The sequence below is a fragment of the Epinephelus moara genome, chromosome 12 (genome assembly GCF_006386435.1).
Source record: "Epinephelus moara isolate mb chromosome 12, YSFRI_EMoa_1.0, whole genome shotgun sequence".
Classification (NCBI taxonomy): domain Eukaryota; kingdom Metazoa; phylum Chordata; class Actinopteri; order Perciformes; family Serranidae; genus Epinephelus; species Epinephelus moara.
The window spans coordinates 36,375,642-36,392,650 of NC_065517.1; the positions used below are offsets into that span (position 1 = coordinate 36,375,642).

Genomic DNA, 17,009 nt, shown 5'->3' on the forward strand with positions numbered 1-17,009 from the left:
TCACGGCTTATGTGTTTGTCACTTTCTTTTTCATTTTAACCCACACCATGATCTTTTCCTGACCCTAACCAAGTGTTTTTTGTGCCTAAACCTAACCAGACCTTAACCACGGGGCATCATGATGATTTCGGAACGGACTTCGGAACAATGAGTTTAATATGGTCGGAACAATGGGATGTCGAACCAATGGGCTGTCGAACCAATGGGCAGTTCCCGATCCAATCATGACAACGCCATTCTCAGCCTGCGCTCCTACCGGGTAATCAACATTATTTTTTAAATTAATTTATTAATTTTATATTCTAACCGAAAACATGATGTGAACACTCAAGTCATTCAAGTCATCGTGTCTCAAGTCAAGTCAAGTCCCGAGTCTTTAACTTCCAAGTCCGAGTCAAGTCTCAAGTCTTTTATTTTTTGTCAAGTCAAGTCACAAGTCATCAAAACAGCGACTCGAGTTGACTCGAGTCCAAGTCACAATGACTCGAGTCCCCATCTCTGCTGTTTGGCCACTATGAAAATTGGCCTCAAAGCCTGGAGCACTTCCTGTGGGCCTGGCGACAGCTGATAAACTCTGTGAGCAACACTTGTCATGTTAGATGCTAGAAATGATGAGCCTATTTTTCTTAGAAATGTAGTGTCCACTGTTTCAGCAATTACGAAAGTCAAGTGGTAAATCTGTTTTCATTTATGTGCTGTACGAGAACAGAAAGCTTGACAGATGTACAGTAGCAGCAGTCACTGGGGGAGGGGCTTAGCGAATGGTCATTCCACTTTTCCATAATCCTGCCCCTCTATCTTTCTCCTGTAGCCACTATTTTTTTCCTGGTTTATTTTGTAGACACTGAAAAGGAGGATCCTCACACACACACACACACACACACACACACACGCACACACTAGCACACACAATCATTCATTCCTCAAGAAACCGCAGACTCTTCAGTTGCAGAGCTTTTACTGTCCAGCACTCTTGCTAGATCAGTGGCCTCGTGGCTTCACTGTCTGCCCCGATAGTGGGAGGTTTGGAGTGGAGTTTGATCTGCAGCTGACTCCTCTCTGCATGATACCAACTGCAGTTCTGTACAAAGGAGTGTGCTAAGCCTCCACTCACCACAGATACAGCACATGAGCTACTAACCTATTAGCCTTCAGTTTGAACAAGGCTTATACTTAAAACCACGGATAGATGACACTCTGCCACCATATGTGTGTACGCTTACTATGTGCACTGCAAATATCCATTATCTCCACCGATGTCCTCATTGTGGTATTACTCATTTAATCACAGTGGCTCTGCATTCACAAACTGTCATGTTTCTCTGTGAGGTGCGGCATGCGCGTCTGTGTTTAAACATCTCTTCTTTTTTTTTTTTTTTTGTCAAGAAAAAATCTGGTCATTACAAAAGCTTTTAAATAAAGCATGTCAAAGAAGACAGGCATCCAAGACAGCAGACACACACTACAAAATACAGCCTATGAGAAGCAATTGTTCTTTTCAGTTACACTTTTTTGTATCAAGGCTTTGAACCTGCTCTCACAGGGAAGTTCAATAAACTGCAGATTGTTCTAAAGATTTTTTCCATGACTAGGGTGCAGAATCAGAAAAGGCCGTTTTACAAATCCCTGTTACCTGGAGCAGCAGCCGTGAAGTCAAATGAGAGTCATAATACTGTAGACGCTGGTTTAGGTGAAACAGGATGGTATATTGACACGGGTAAAGTTTATCCAATAAGCTTTGTGAGATTAAATACATTAGTCTTGTGGGCTTATGATGGCGAGGCCGTGGGTAGAGAGTACTGTAAATAAATAGGACAGCGAGTTGCTTGTAAATCATAGAGAACAAGAAGTATGCAAAGAAATACTGTTCCTGCTTAAAAAGAGTTGCTTATGTCAGAATATTTGTGACTATTAGATAAAAAAAATAAAAACGTGTTTTAAAGTTAAATATAAAGTTACAGCTAGGAGACAGTTAGCTTAGCTTAGCATGAGGACTGGAAGCAGGGGTCTGCTAGCCTGGCTCTGTATGAAAGTAGCAAAATATGCCTACCCAGTGCCGACACAGTCATCATTGAAACCTCTAATTTGGCATTTTGGTTATTGCTATCTTGGATTTCTGGAGCCAGAAGTGACCATATTTGGATGAGAAGGTGGAAGCAACCCTAATGCTAGCTGCTAGCTTGGTTAGCATGGTGCATTTACAACTATGGCTTACTGCAATAATGCTAGTGCTAACCATTAAAACAAAATCTACTTACCAGAAAAACTGAACATCTAACTCCTTAGAGGGTCTTTAACACAACCAAATGCTGATTAGGACTTTTTTTAAGGTGACCAGAACGTTACAGCTAACTTCCATGAACTATAACACACTGAAAAGGCGTCAGCTACAGCTAAACTTTGTGAGTCTGCGGTTACACCAAAGACGGTGGATAAACCAAGACGGTCCACTGCGAGTCAGTTTCCTGTATCAGTGTCACATGGGGTTCGCGACCACCACACCCCTTTAGGAGACTAACAGTAGGTCCTGAGTCTATTGACTTCAGTGGGAGAAGTGAACGTGATTACAGATTATGGCCGATTCTTTAGCCCCATAGTCAGGGAAGCAAATACTGGACCCATTTATCACAAGCCACATATCTTCAGACCATTCCGACACCAAAATGGCAAATTTCAGACGGACAAACCAGGAGAAAATTTACTTTGTTCAAGACCTGTGTCTGTCTCAACAACACACTCTCGCGAGATCTGGCAACAGATATCTCCTCTCTGGTGCTGAAATCAGTGCAGCGTTACTCTTCACTGCAGAGCTGCTGATGTTTTCCAAAACTAAAAATAAACGGTCCGTGAAAAAAATATTTTTTCCAGCGGATGTCTTAGTTACAACATGATTGAGCTAACTGGAATAGTAGTCGTAACCAACAACAGGAGGCTTTTAACAGATGACATCCTGATGCTAGCTTTGCTGCTGCTGTTAGCTGTCCCTGTCAGCTGCAGCCACTGATGCTTTCTAGACATCGTGATTTCCCAAAACTGAATAAATACCACACATAGCAACACAAAACTGCTTTGCTAGCTCAATCATGTTGTAACTAAGATATCCGCTGGAAAAAATATTTTTTTCACAGACCGTTTATTGAGTTACTTACAGACACTGCTAACGGCTAACAGCTAACGGTTAGCCCAGNCCAACACACCCAGGGTACCTTGCATGTCATATCTCGATGTGGAGACTCCATGACCAAACATCAATACGTGAAGAGATCGGAGAGAGAATGTGTTGCATTTATAGCTGTTTCAATCAAGCAGAAGGGCCGGTTCAAGTCCCAAAAAATTGTAGGATGTAAAGAAGTTTAAGAAAAAGAAGTCACTGAGAAACAGCAGCAGATGTGGATCAACAACCTCTGTCTTCAGTCTGTAGGAGTGGAGTCAACGAATGTCAGAGTGAATGTTAGAGTGTTAAACATGCCTCGAGTTGGATGCAATCGCAATGCTCTATGAAAACAGACTTTCAACAGCGTTTATGTTGATCTGTTCTGTACGACATCTATTGCACGTCTGTCCGTCCTGGAAGAGGGATCTCTCCTCAGTTGCTCTTCCTGAGGTTTCTGCTATTTTTTGGGGAGTTTTTCCTTATCTGCTGTGAGAGTCCTAAGGACAGAGGGATGCTGTATGCTGTAAAGTCCTGTGAGGCAAATTGTGATTTGTGATATTGGGCTTTATAAATAAAATTGATTGATTGATTGATTGAAACCTCTGGGAACAGTGGACCTAATAGTGAGACAACAGTAGCTAAAGTTAGCCAGTAACATTAGCCTGACAGCAATGCTTTCATGTACAGAGCTGAAATATAAAAGACAGTTATACTACCATGGCCAAAAACAAGGCAGCAGTTGGCACCACACAAAATAGTTACAGTCCACTATACACTTGTGCGCCTTCATCAGCTCTCTGTGGAATGACTTCCATCTGAATTTTGCACGTCAGAATAGTCATGTGACTGCAAACAAGCTATAATGCATAACTTTAAGCCTTGATAACATTCAAAGTTCAAGTTATATAAAAATTTAACCCGTTAAGTTGTCATGAACAAGGAATTAGCTGCTGTTTTTTTGTACCAGGCTGTAAATAATTTTATTAGAGATATGAGTGGTATCAATCTTCACATTTTTACCTCCGCAGGTAAGTGAATAACCTTCCAAAATTGTCTAAAACCAGCCTGACACACATCTTTGCAGCACCAAATTCTTGTATGCTAACAGTCCCCTAACAGAGATGTGAGTGCTAGCATTACTTAATGAATGTATGTGTCGCTCCCTCTACTGTAAGCCCAGACAATACATTTCAACAAACCTGCTGCCAGCGGGCACCACCTGCTACCGTGTTATCAATAATCCATGAGGGTCCTAATAATGCTGTATCATGGTTTACCACCTCCACACTGAGAGTCACGTCTGTTTTCTATCTTTCTCACTCACACACACACATACACACAAATACACACAAAGATGCTGATTGATCCTAATTGTACTTATTTTACCTCAAATCCCAGCTGCCTGAATCACTGAAGAGGCCATTAGCGGGTCAAAGTGATTACACTATCAAGGACATCTATTAGAATCCAATTTGGCCAGGTTAGGTCCTCAAACAGGCCCGGCTAACCTCCTTAATGGACATTCATTTATCTCCTGTTGTTTGGGAGCTGTTGCGTGCGAGGTCCGCAGCTTTGGTGCTAAGCAGGATGGATGTGATATTTAGATCAATAGGTCCGGCTTATGGGGAAAAATGTGATGGTATACAGATGATAAGAGGGTGATATTTCATTGTAAATGTCAGTGTAATGTAACCATCAATGCCCAGGGTGGGGACTGTGCATAAACACTCTATACGGCTGTATACTGTATACACAGCAACCTATAGAGCACGACGCATGAAGGCACTTCCTCCATCGCTCCCTCTCACACTGGTGAGAATCTATTTGAATAATGAGGAGAAGCACCTGTCAGGCTTGGTTATCTTGACACATGGACTGTAGTCCTAACACCTACATACATCTGAAGGGAGAAAGAAAGACAAAGAGACAGAGAGCACACTCACTGCACTGCAGGGTACCTGCATTTTTTTTTAACCACATACCTCGGAGCTTGAATAGACAATCGCCAGAGAGGTGCCTGCGCCGGTAATACCGCATCAATCACTGGCTCCACCATGAGAAAGTGCTGCTCAGGGATGAGATCCATCACTCTTACAAGACTGCAGGTTTAAAATATGCCATTTGAAGAACATATAACAGAGTATTTCCTCTTTGGTGAGTGCTTTTACTCGAAAGCACTTCGTCGTGGTGTGAGTTTATTTATGGGATTTTGAGTAGCACTTGTGTAGCGCGGATCATCCCAGTGCACATTAAACTGTGAACTGCTACTGTTATGTCACCGTCCACCCACTGGGCTCTATAGGTCTCTCAGTCAGTACATTCTTTACCTCTGTCACAACCATTCTCTCAGTCTGTCATGTCGGTTACCCAGCTGTGAAAGCACATGCATGCCTATTAACCTCAGACCAAATCCCACTGCAACTCTCTGTGCCATGTTTCATCTAATAAAGACCGCCTGTACGGAGAAGAGAAAAATTAAACTGAGACATACATTGTTGTGGAATTCACCAAGAAGCTGCTGTGGTAAAATACATGTACATTTTGTGGCCTTGCTGTTTTATACACCTCTCATCTTTTTTTCAAAGCAGCTGTGTGCAGCATTTAAAATAGCAGAAAAGAACTACAGTATTTACTATGTAAAGAAAATGTAGTGGAGTCATGGCGTCCTGACTGGAGAATGAAGTCAAGCTCTTCTCTGTGTGTGTTTTTATTTAAGTTTCTCTGCTCTTTTATTGTGTTGCTGATCTGGTAACAAGTGCATATTATTTGAGTCCCTGTGTGTGTGTATCGCACTGGCTAGCTAGTCGCCACCACTCTGCACTCATACAGTGGTTATCACTGATAATGTTGGACTAAACCACAGCATCACTCTCTGGTTCCACCGCAGGTTTACATCGTTAGCTCTATCAGCACTGTTACAGTCATTAGCTATGTTAGCATTGTTAGCTGCTAGCCACTGGCTCGGCCACCTCCATGTTGAGAACCGTGTGCAGACAACCTGAATCAGACTCCAAATCATTACTATGCTCTGAATGTCATTTACAGCTCTTTCGAAGTCACTGTGAAACAAAAGTCTACATCACACAGTTGTTTTCATCATGAAAGTGAAATTGATCCTTAATTTAAAAACTCCTGCTTACACACCAGAGAGGTGTGGACTTGAGTCACATGACTTGGATTCCAGTCGGACTCGAGTCACAAATTTGATGATGTGAGGTCAAATCAAAAAAAGACGTGCAGATGGACGTGGACTTCAACACCAATGACCCGTGATATCACTTGGACTTGAACCTTTTGACTTGAAAATCCCTCCACTAAGCCAATTTGGGAAGAGAAAGTTAACGAATTTTTCCAATATTTCCAATATGAGAGGTGTTAGATACAAGACAGGAGAAAAACAAACATAATTTATTCTGTTGTAGACTCAGCATTACCTTATTTATGAGTAAGTTCAGTTGCACTTGTTTTAACAAATTGGATTTTACAAGTAAATACTGTTTTTAGCAGCAATTATTAATTTTATAAATAAAAAACTATAAGTCAATTAAAAAAAACTCTGTCGCTAGAATGGCAGTACATTTGGTGAAGAGCGCATAATGACTTGAAGGACTTGAAACTCAAAATGCAGGACTTGGGACTTGAATTGGGACTTGCTAGTCTTGACATAGGCGACTTGAGTGCAAAGACTCGAGAATTACTCATGATTGGAAAAACAATGACTTGGTCCCTCTTCAAAGGAAATCACTGTGTTCAGACTTTAAGACTCGAGTCAGACCAACAGCATGGACCACAGATTATTTTTTAAAAATCATCTCCAACAGATTTCAGTAGAATTGACCCTTCGCTAAGTCCTGCCCCTGGACGCAGACTGGCCAATCATAGCATAGCATCAGGCCGGCTCAGACCAGGGTCTGACAACAACACAGCTGCTCCATTGACTCTAATGCAGTCGTTTAAGATTTCCTTCATTTTCAGGCTGGTTTTGTGGATTTGGAGCTAAATGTTGTGTCTGGGGCACGTCGTGTATTAATGATACTCCTGGAGAGGTTGGAAAAAGATATACGTTTCTTCCCTGTTCCAAAACCAAAATCAAACCCTGAAAAGTGTAGGGTTAGCTAGCTAGCTACTGAAGATATACAGTAGCCTACTGAATGTATACACAAGCTGCTTTTGCTTTTTAATGACTATAACAGTGAAACAAAGACCGACCCTGCTGTACAGGAACCAGTGAAGGGAAGCAGGGAAACTTTGCTGATATTCAACCAGCTGTGTGTCATCACTGTGTGCGCAGAATTAGTTGGCTTCCCCCACAGCTGGTTGAATATCAGCAAAGTTTCCCTTTATATTCATCAGCTGGTTGAATATCAGCAAAGTTTCCCTTTATATTCATTGTGTTCTGTGGCGATCAGCAGTGATATGGTGGTTCACTTTTACACTGTGATCTGTAGCCTATAGTTCGGCTTTAGCTTCTAACTATCTTTGTCTTTTTAACCTGTTGTTGCTGCTGAGTCAGTTTGACATCCTGGATATATCCTTCAAACACAGACTGCAGACTCCTCTGTCTGCTGCTCTCAAAGTTTTTGATTATATTTCCTCAGTTAGTTACAGTGTGGGCTCTATGCTAGCTTCGACAGCCTTATGGATCACAAGGGGGCGGGGCTTAGCGAAAAGGTCAATTTATAAAAGGAAAAATAGACTCTGATGACTCAGGCCATATGCTGCAATGATCTTAGCTTGTGTATTGGCATCAGCTATCTGGAAATGTTTCCACAGCACTTGTTATGTGTCCCTCTGCTCTCTCCTGAACCATCTCCAAGAGTGAAGCTGAGATGCCGACAATCTTCCAAAAAAAGACAGAACAATATAAACTACAATCCAAAACAGGGCGTGTTATAGAGATGAAGAGCTTTACCTTTTAGTAAATATATGGTGCTTGGCCCTCGTCCCAAACATGGTGTTATAGTAGGATGTTATGTTAATGCAGCTGTGCATATTTGAGTATATCGTTTTAAAAGTCTACATGTGAACAAACAAGCACATCTTGCTGATGCCAAAGGTCAACTGTTCATTTAGTGATGTCAAGGTGAGTGTAACAGGAAATAATAACCCTTGATATCAAAGTGAAATATCGCTTTAAGAGTAGCGTCTGACGCCTCGCATCCAGACGGGCAAAGGTCTTGGCAAGACACCCCCGCCACCTGGGCATCCGGACACCCTGACACCTGGCAGGGCCGACTGTGTGATACCTAAGTGTTTCAGACTACGGCCAGATGGTTGCGTGAAGAGAGATCACACACACGTACTCGCAGACACATGCACTTTGGCATACAGTTGCCTCGCACAAATAATTCATGTGAGCCAGATGCACTGCAGATCTACAGTCTTAAACACATGCACACAAACGGATACTGCTCACCTGCCCTGCGCACGCTGAGGGTGAGAGGCTTTTAATCATTAGTACAGCTTGAAATTTAATGTATGGGGAATGATAATGTATCTTCCCAAAACTATAAAGGCTTCATGAACAACTGACTTCTCATATTTACTAGCTCCCCATTTATGTCACTGTCCACAAAATATACTGAGCCTCCTAGCTACACTATAAATATGATGTAGTCGGTACTGGGCTGAGGTTCAAGCCCAGAAAAGGTTACAGCATATGTGATCCACTCAGATATGACTCCCCTTTCCTCCGCCCACCTCCGTGTAGCCGAGCTCGTGGAAAGAAAGATGGTTCATCTTCAAACTTGCAGTGTGGGAACAGAGACAGAGGCCAGGCTCCAGATTTTGAATAAGGCGGATGACAAAGAGGGAAAAAGAGCGAGAGAGACAGACAGAGAAAAGACACAATGAAGCCCTCTGCCCCTCAAAAACGACTTCAGAGGCAGCGGGTGAAACAAAAGCGAGCCACGGAGGGACAAACAAAGTGATGAAAGCTCGGAGAATTTTCGAAAAAGATGACACATTTCTTTCATTTGCGGAGAGAACGCCTGCTTATCAAAGCAAACGTACAATGCGACGCTGAAGCGCGAGTCATTTTTTTTCTTTTGTTCTTCCTGCAATTGTGCTGGAAATCATATGGCACATAAATCATGTGGACATTTCTTTATTTTCACCACGCACGCACCACTGCCATATGCTTTCAAGAGGGAGACCATTTGTTTTTCAAGGGGCCCTTGGAAAAGAGCTTTGATGCCATCCAAGAGAATGAAAAAAAAGAAGAGAACAGGCACATTTCATTGAAGTTGCCCCCCTTTGGATGATAAAGCCAATGTGTATTAGAGAAGGGGGGACACTGTCTTATATCAAAGGCCGGGAATGACTCGTTGGAGTAATGCCGCAGCGAGGAAGGATTCCCACTGCTCCCAGTCCTAAACAAAGGTGTGGCTACCAGTAAAGCCAGCAGCAGCCGCTCTGTGTCTCACTAAGATCAGTTCATTCATATTCTCTACCTTCCATCCTCAAGGCAATCAGTCATGTCTCAGTCGTAATGGAAGGTACAGCAGTCACTTCGACCAGCGAGAGGGAGCTCCTATTATTCCCTCATTGCGTTGACGGATGATTCCTGGATACGATAGCAAGCGAGGGAGGGAGAGAGAGACGTAATGTCGAGAGAGAGAGAAAGAGATAGAATATAAGAGAGAAGGGTAATGTTCGGGCCGCTAATGTTTGCTTTCAGATTTGAAATAAAGCTGCTGCTGGGAGATAGGAGACAGATCAATCAATGCAAAGAGAACGGGGTTAGCATTCTGGGTCCAAGCAGGTGATTTGTCTACGGGCTGAAATGGAATTGGACATTCATACAGGAATGGATATGAATATGGAACCAGGCAGTGACTTTGAAAATGGAACAGTTGAGAATGAAACGCTTCAGTAAGCCACAGAGACTGCAGTGGGAAGAAGTGATGTAGTCTGCGAGGTGGCCATTTTTCATCGCTTGCGTATAAATTCCCCAACAAGGGCTCGGGTTCACCTCCTTTGGTATTTTATGTGCCGTGATCTTTCTTCCTCTGTAACACTCACTGACTTCTCAACATTTAAATGAAGAAGACACAAAGAAAGAAAGAAAGAAAGAAAGAAAGAAAGAAAGAAAGAAAGAAGGAAAGGCGTTTATCTCATATTCTCAGAAAAATAATGTGTTTGTATATATTTATAAAGTTAAAGTTTGGATTTCTTTTTCTCTTTTAATACATTAATCAGATGCTCTATCTGAGTTGAAAGAGTTATTGGTCACTGTTATCATTCCACCTTCCTCCATACTGGCAGAGGGCTCAGCCCGTTGGGACTGTATTGCAACAGAGGGCCAAAATATAGTTTCTGCTTTGTGTGAAACTTCATCTAAAGTTACTGTGTTTCCAGAACAAATTTCACTCTACTTGTTTCCCTGGACATTATTGCTAAGCTGCAGCATGGATACTATACAGGGGTCAAGTATAGGTTTTTGCTCAGACAGAGCAGCAGCAATAAACCTGCATACAACTGCTATGGCGAACAAACCCATTGGATTTTGCTAACGCCCTGGCCACACTGCCTGCATGAACAGCGCATGTGACGGCTACCACACTTAACTGCTGCGTCTCACACGCATGCAATGCTAACAAAGACAGAGCTGCCTGCTGCTATGATTACTGTATTTCCACACTTAAAAGCTGGACCTCCACTCATTTATGGAGCCGTGAAAGACACTGCATTTTCAATTTCTTTTTTATTTCTGTGACAGATATATGGACTATATTGGAACTGTAGTGATAGGTATCATTATGATTTTCAAAAGACCCTTTTCACAGTCAAAAAAACAATGCATACCACGACAGGAAAAAATAGGCGAGAGTCTGAATCTCTTCCACAGTTTAGCAGCAGCCAAGCTGTGCCTGAGCAGCGCTGCTCCCATAGGCAGTGTGGCTGCTCTAACCTGTTAGCACAGCCGACAAGAAAAGAGGTTCTGCAACGCACGCATGCCGTTAGTCAGGTTGTGAACTTTTAAATGCATATTTGCACTAAACAACAGCAGTGGATTTTCTGACAGTGTCATCCCCCAACATTGCTTGTTTCCAGACTAATATGGAGAACACAAAGACCAATAAGTCTTTAAAAACACGTATGGCAGGTTAGACAGTAAGATATATATTAAAAAAAACATCTGAATCCCTCCTTTTAAGCACGTCTTAGTGCAGTAGTAATGTGTAATCTAAGAGCAACACAAGTCAAGAACAGTGATGAAGTCAGTGAAGGGGAAGGATGTCCCAATCCATTTTTTTTGCCCCTGATCTAAGTCATTAAATATTGAGTAACTGCTGATACCGAGCCCCGATCTGATACTTCTATTTTCTGAGACAATACAGCTGCACAGTGCACACTTAAAGTACATTAAAGTTATTAAAATCAATCCAATGTGGGGCACCCTGTAGTTCAGTGGGTGGAGCAGGCATACCATGTGTAGAGCTAATGTCCCTGCTGCAGCCGCTGCGAACTAGATTCCATCCCATGGCCCTTTGCTGCATGTCATCCCCTCTCTCTCTCTCTCTCTCTCCCCCTTTCACGCTAAATCTGCCCTGTCCAATAAAGACCAAAAGCTGAAAAAAAGAAAGAAAATCAATCCAATGTTTATACTTGACAACCAAAAAGCTCTGCAATGCATTCAGAAAAAGTCACTGCATCCAAGCTGTTACTTATGGTTTACTTATTTTATTTATTTTTTTTACCAATAATAAGTAAACTAGTCTAAAATAACAAACTCTACCTTTACTATTTTTGGCCGTGTTGCTGTCTCCAGGGAATGTCTCTGTTCTTTAAGAGAGTAGCTTATTCTCCAGTGTTTGTTGCATCGGTGCAGCCTTTGCCTGAGTTACCTGAATGAACAGTATTTCATTCAGTGTTTATTTACATCTTTTGTTTGGATTAAGAAAAAGAAGATATACTTTATTAATCCTTCATTCTGTTTTCATATACACACAGGCCCCAAATACACACACATGTCCAAACAGGACCTATATACATTAAATAGAGAGATGTCAGGGCCTTGGACAGGCACCCAGAGAAGTTGGGGGTTCAGTGCTCTGCTTAGGGGCACCATGGCGGCATCCAGAAGGCAAGCTGGCACCTCTCCAGCTACCAGTCCACAATCCATATGTGGACTTGAGCCGGTGACCCTCCAGTTCCCAAGCTAAGCTAAGCTAAGGTCTGAGCTACTGCAGCCCCTGAATTAGGCTTCAGTATATGAAACTCTTATGTGCTTTTTGCTCTCGAGGCTTTTGTTGCACTGCAGTGGTGTGGTAAGTGTAGTTGTCGTTGGTTCTGTGCCACTGTCTTCTCCGCCTGTGAATAAACACCAAGCGCCATAAACGCACAAGACTCTCACACTGAGCTGAAATGAAATTAATGCTCATAATTTTGGTAAAAAACATATATAAACGTTTCATACTGGTTTTTGCTGTCGGTTATGACGTGCTGTGTTTTGCCGTGGGCGGGGCTCAGCCCCTGCTCTTACACACACATGGGAGCTTAACTAAGTGGAGGAGAAAAGGAGAGCGGAGAGTTGGAGACAGCTGAACTCGGCGTCTCTGCATGAAAGCTTTGTGAGTAAAAACACCTGTGCGACAGCTGAAGTTTGATCCTCTATACAGCTTAATACAGCAGATCCCAATCAATTAAAAAATGCCGTGATCAGCCCAGATCCAAATCTTTGAGATTGGATCAGGGCATCCATAATAAAGGCTAAAGTCAAGTCAAGTCAGGATTTATTTCTAGAGCACATTTAAAAGGACGTCAGTCGACCAAAGTGCTGCACATAGGTGGGTACAGAGTTAAAACAACATCAATAATAAAATAGAGTAGATGTAGAAGACAACAATAAGAAAACAGAGCAAACAGTGCAGACATTAAAATAGCAATTTAAAAAAACAAAACAAAAAACAAAACAAAACTTGAGATCATCGTGCTCAGGCTGAATGATACGCCAGGTGGAAGAGAAAGGTTTTTAGGGAGGATTTAAAAGTCTCTAGGGACTGGGAAGATCGAATGTGAAGGCGGAGGCTGTTCCAGAGCCTGGGGGCAGCCGCTGCGAAGGCTCTGTCACCTTGAGACTTGAGTCTGGTTTTTGGCACCACCAAGAGTAGTTGGTCCGAAGACCTTAAGGTTCTGGTTGGGGTGTGGCGCAAAAGGAGCTCAGAGAGGTACCGCAAAAGGAGCTCAGAGAGGTACAGAGGGGCCAGACCGTTGAGGGCTTTAAAAACAATTAAAAGAGGTTTAAAATCAATACGAAAACGGACCGGGAGCCAGTGGAGGGTTTAAAATCAATACGAAAACGGACCGGGAGCCAGTGGAGGGAGGCTAAAACTGGCGTGATGTGGTTGCGCTTTTTCTTGCCTGTGAGGAGGCGAGCAGCAGGATGTGGTTGCGCTTTTTCTTGCCTGTGAGGAGGCGAGCAGCAGCGTTCTTGACGAGCTGTAGACGGTTGAGGGAGGACCAGTCCAATACAGTACAATAATCTAATCTGGTGGTTATGAAAAGGCGTTTTCTCATACCATCCTCGGACCATGTCTAAAGAACCAGGTGTGGAGTTGCCCTTTCACACATGTAGCACAGTTACATGACAGAAACTTAATTAAAAAGCCCACTAGCTCGCTGTGAATTTCCCAGACAATGACCTGCTTGATTCACACATGAGCTCATTCTGACATTACACAGACTCTGTACAAGGGAGCTGGCATTGTCAAGTCCGTTTGAAGTCCGGTCCAGTTGTTCTGGGATATTTATGTTCTTACATACAGCTCCTTCGGGTAATGGCAAGATGAGTTCAGGGTTGCAGTGCAGGTGTAAAAGGGGCTTATGTAATATGAGAGTGTGGCTAGCTGTTTCCCCCTTTTCCCAGTCTTTATGCTAAGCTAAGCTAACAGATATATATGAGAGGAATATTAATCATCTCATGTAACATATGGCAAATGTGCCAAAAATGCCAAACTATTTCTTTAAAAGCCTGCAAATAGAATCAAATATATTTAAATCTCCAAACTGAGTCCTGGGAGTATTCCTAACTTACCAATATCCCATGTACTCAATTACAGCAGCATACTAAGCGAGCCTGCGTGGTTGCCAGCGAGCACACGTGAGCCAGTGTGGGCCCATGTGCAAGAAATGTGTAGATGTGAATAACACTGAAGTTTGTAGCCATTAGTAAATGTCAGAAGCAAAAGCGTGGCGCAGTATAAAACTGAGGTGCAATTTAGTGCAGCCAGTTTGTTGTTGAATCACACCTATTCAGCCCTAAATCAAGCCGTGCCCTATGAATCAGCTGTGCCCTTGTGATTCATTGCAGCTGATTTGGATCTGAAATGTCCTTCCCTCCCACTTACGCTATCTGATTGGCTTCCTGATGTAGCTTCCTCCCATCTCCTTGCATTTGTCTAATGAAGAGACTATTGATTACTCATGCAGACAGATGGACAGACAGATGGACACAGAAATAGTGACAAAGAGAGAAACAAACATACAAACCCAACCAACAGAAGGCAGTCAGTATGAGCGATCACACCAAGATGGAACAATCAAAGGGAAATCATTTCCACATATTTCACTGAGTTTCCTCCTTTAAGAACATTTTACATGATAAAAACTATCATCTATTCTCTACTGCAACACTGCATCAACATTTATCTAACTGAGTGATGGCCAAATCTGTATAAGAGTTTCTAAGCTTGTTATTGGGTATACATTCACTTCCCTGATCAAACTTTGTTAACAAAGATGTTGCTGACAAATGTAAAATGCCTTCAAAGGAAAACTTCAAATAGGCAGAACTTCTTTCCCTTTAATTATTTAACCTTTATTTAACCAGGAAGTCCCACTGAGATCAAAAATCTCTTTTGCAAGAGAGAGACCTGGCCGAGGTAGCAGCCAATCAGAACACATTAAAATGCAAACGTGTAATACAAAAACCCACAATAAAACAACAACTATTCACACACAGTGGCCTCGCAAGAAAAACAAGCACCACCTTCTTTATGATGTCCTTAAATTCATCAGTGGATGTAAGTGTTTATAGTTTCAGATTTTTTAAAAGATGTTCCATGTCTATGGTGCAGAGTAGGACAGTGCAGTTGTCACAGCTAGGTAAACCCTGTAACCTGCAAAGCCAATGACATTCCCATCTACCTCAGGTGTGCATGTTAGCATGCTGATGTTAGCATTTAGCTCAAAGCACCACCGTGTCTAAGGCTACATGCAGACTGCAGCATGAATGGATTACTGAACAAGGGCCCAAAGTGTCAGAGCCTCCCCTGGACTTCGAAAGGTCACTCAAATGAACACGTACTGACCACGAAGAGACTCAACATGACCACAAAGAGATGCAAAGGAACTACAAAAAACAAACAACTAAATAAGATACACAATTACATCAATCAGACACAAACCGACTACGTAAAGAGACACAAAGAGACCACAAAGATACAGAAAATTACCACAGAGACAAAAAAAAAAGAGGCAAACGCACGAAAAGTCTGTTTCTTGGTCCTACGTGGGAGAGGTGGTGGGGCCTCTTTCATATCTGTGCCCACTGTCTCATAATACACCCATGGACTCCTGTTACAAAAGTGGCCCAAATCTTTTTTTTTTTGGCTCATACAGTAAGATTTGTTGTTTTGGTTTCACAACAGTGTGAACAGCACGAATCAAATAGAATCTGATCTTTTCAGTTCTATTTTGGGGCGACTTCATATGTGATACTTTAAATACAGGTCTGATGTTTTGCGATGCAACCTCAGTCTGAGCCGTCATATCACATTTCATGCAACTTTTACATCACTGTAGGTCGACTTTTGTCACAATTCTGTGCTGGTGGGAGTTAACTGTTGAGCTGCAAGACAGCTGCTATGATGGCACACAGTGGAGGGACATCCTGAAATCTGAATGAAATCTTTTTCATTGCAGCCATTCGCACCACCATCTAACCACTCATGACTCTGCATCCACACATACCTCCTCACAGAGGGAGCACAAAAGGCACTTATTAAAAATGTGCCTCTCTTTTTCCTCATCCTTGATATCATGTGCTCACAGATTTGCTGGCTTCCACTGCACATCAACTTATAAATTACACCATAAACGCTGACTTCAGCGGGCTCCGTATTTTCTTCCGTACAACAGAGTGCTGCCTATGATGCCTGTTATTGTCCTGTTCTGCATGTGGGTCAGTCCAGGACCAAAACCAGATCAGACTGGAATCTGATATTGGCCACATTTAAAAAACAATGTAAACAGCCGTGTTTGAGCAACAAATGCAGATTGAGAACAAAGGCTTGCAGTGTGATGGCACCTTGAGTACAGCCTAGTGTGGCTGTAGACTGTTAGTTTGTTAACTGACATGCAGTGGTTTATCAGCCTGACATCACCAGAACAATTTGTGAATGCAAGTTAGTCCATTTCCGAGCGCTCCTCTTTACTAAGCTAGGTTTATGCTAGCTCCACTCCAAATTAGATAAATGGCTCTGGGTCAGGTGGAAATCTCCCCGAAAAGGAGGAGGATCACACGCATCTGCCGGAGCAACTAAAACATGAGCTCACAGATTCAACTTATTCCCAGGCTATCAGTGTTAATGATTACCAACATGACTAACTAAGACAAAAAGAATCCCTCTGACTTCTTAAACCTCGCTGCCCCATCACTAGGTCAGTCGAAACAACTCTGTGCAGCCAAACTTTGTTCAAACATACAGAACTTCATTTTAAATTCTAGTGGAGATCTCAAAGTTCCAAAGATACCAAATATGTCAACATGAATTTGGGGAAAAGTCTAGACATCCAAACTATTTCTATTTGATAGAATGGTGCAACTATATGGAGTCTTGGGTTTGAATAT

General features: G+C 42.4%; 1 protein-coding gene across 2 annotated transcripts in view; it reads right to left on the bottom strand.

The window, feature by feature from the left end:
• Position 1: 1 nt before the first annotated feature.
• LOC126398977 (hormonally up-regulated neu tumor-associated kinase) overlaps positions 2–17,009 on the bottom strand; it is a 987,429-nt gene continuing 970,421 nt past the window's right edge. For both annotated transcript variants that reach the window (XR_007570838.1, XR_007570837.1), the window contains one exon: positions 2–91. The gene's annotated coding sequence lies outside the window, so the exon portion shown is untranslated. The remainder of the gene's footprint in view (positions 92–17,009) is intronic.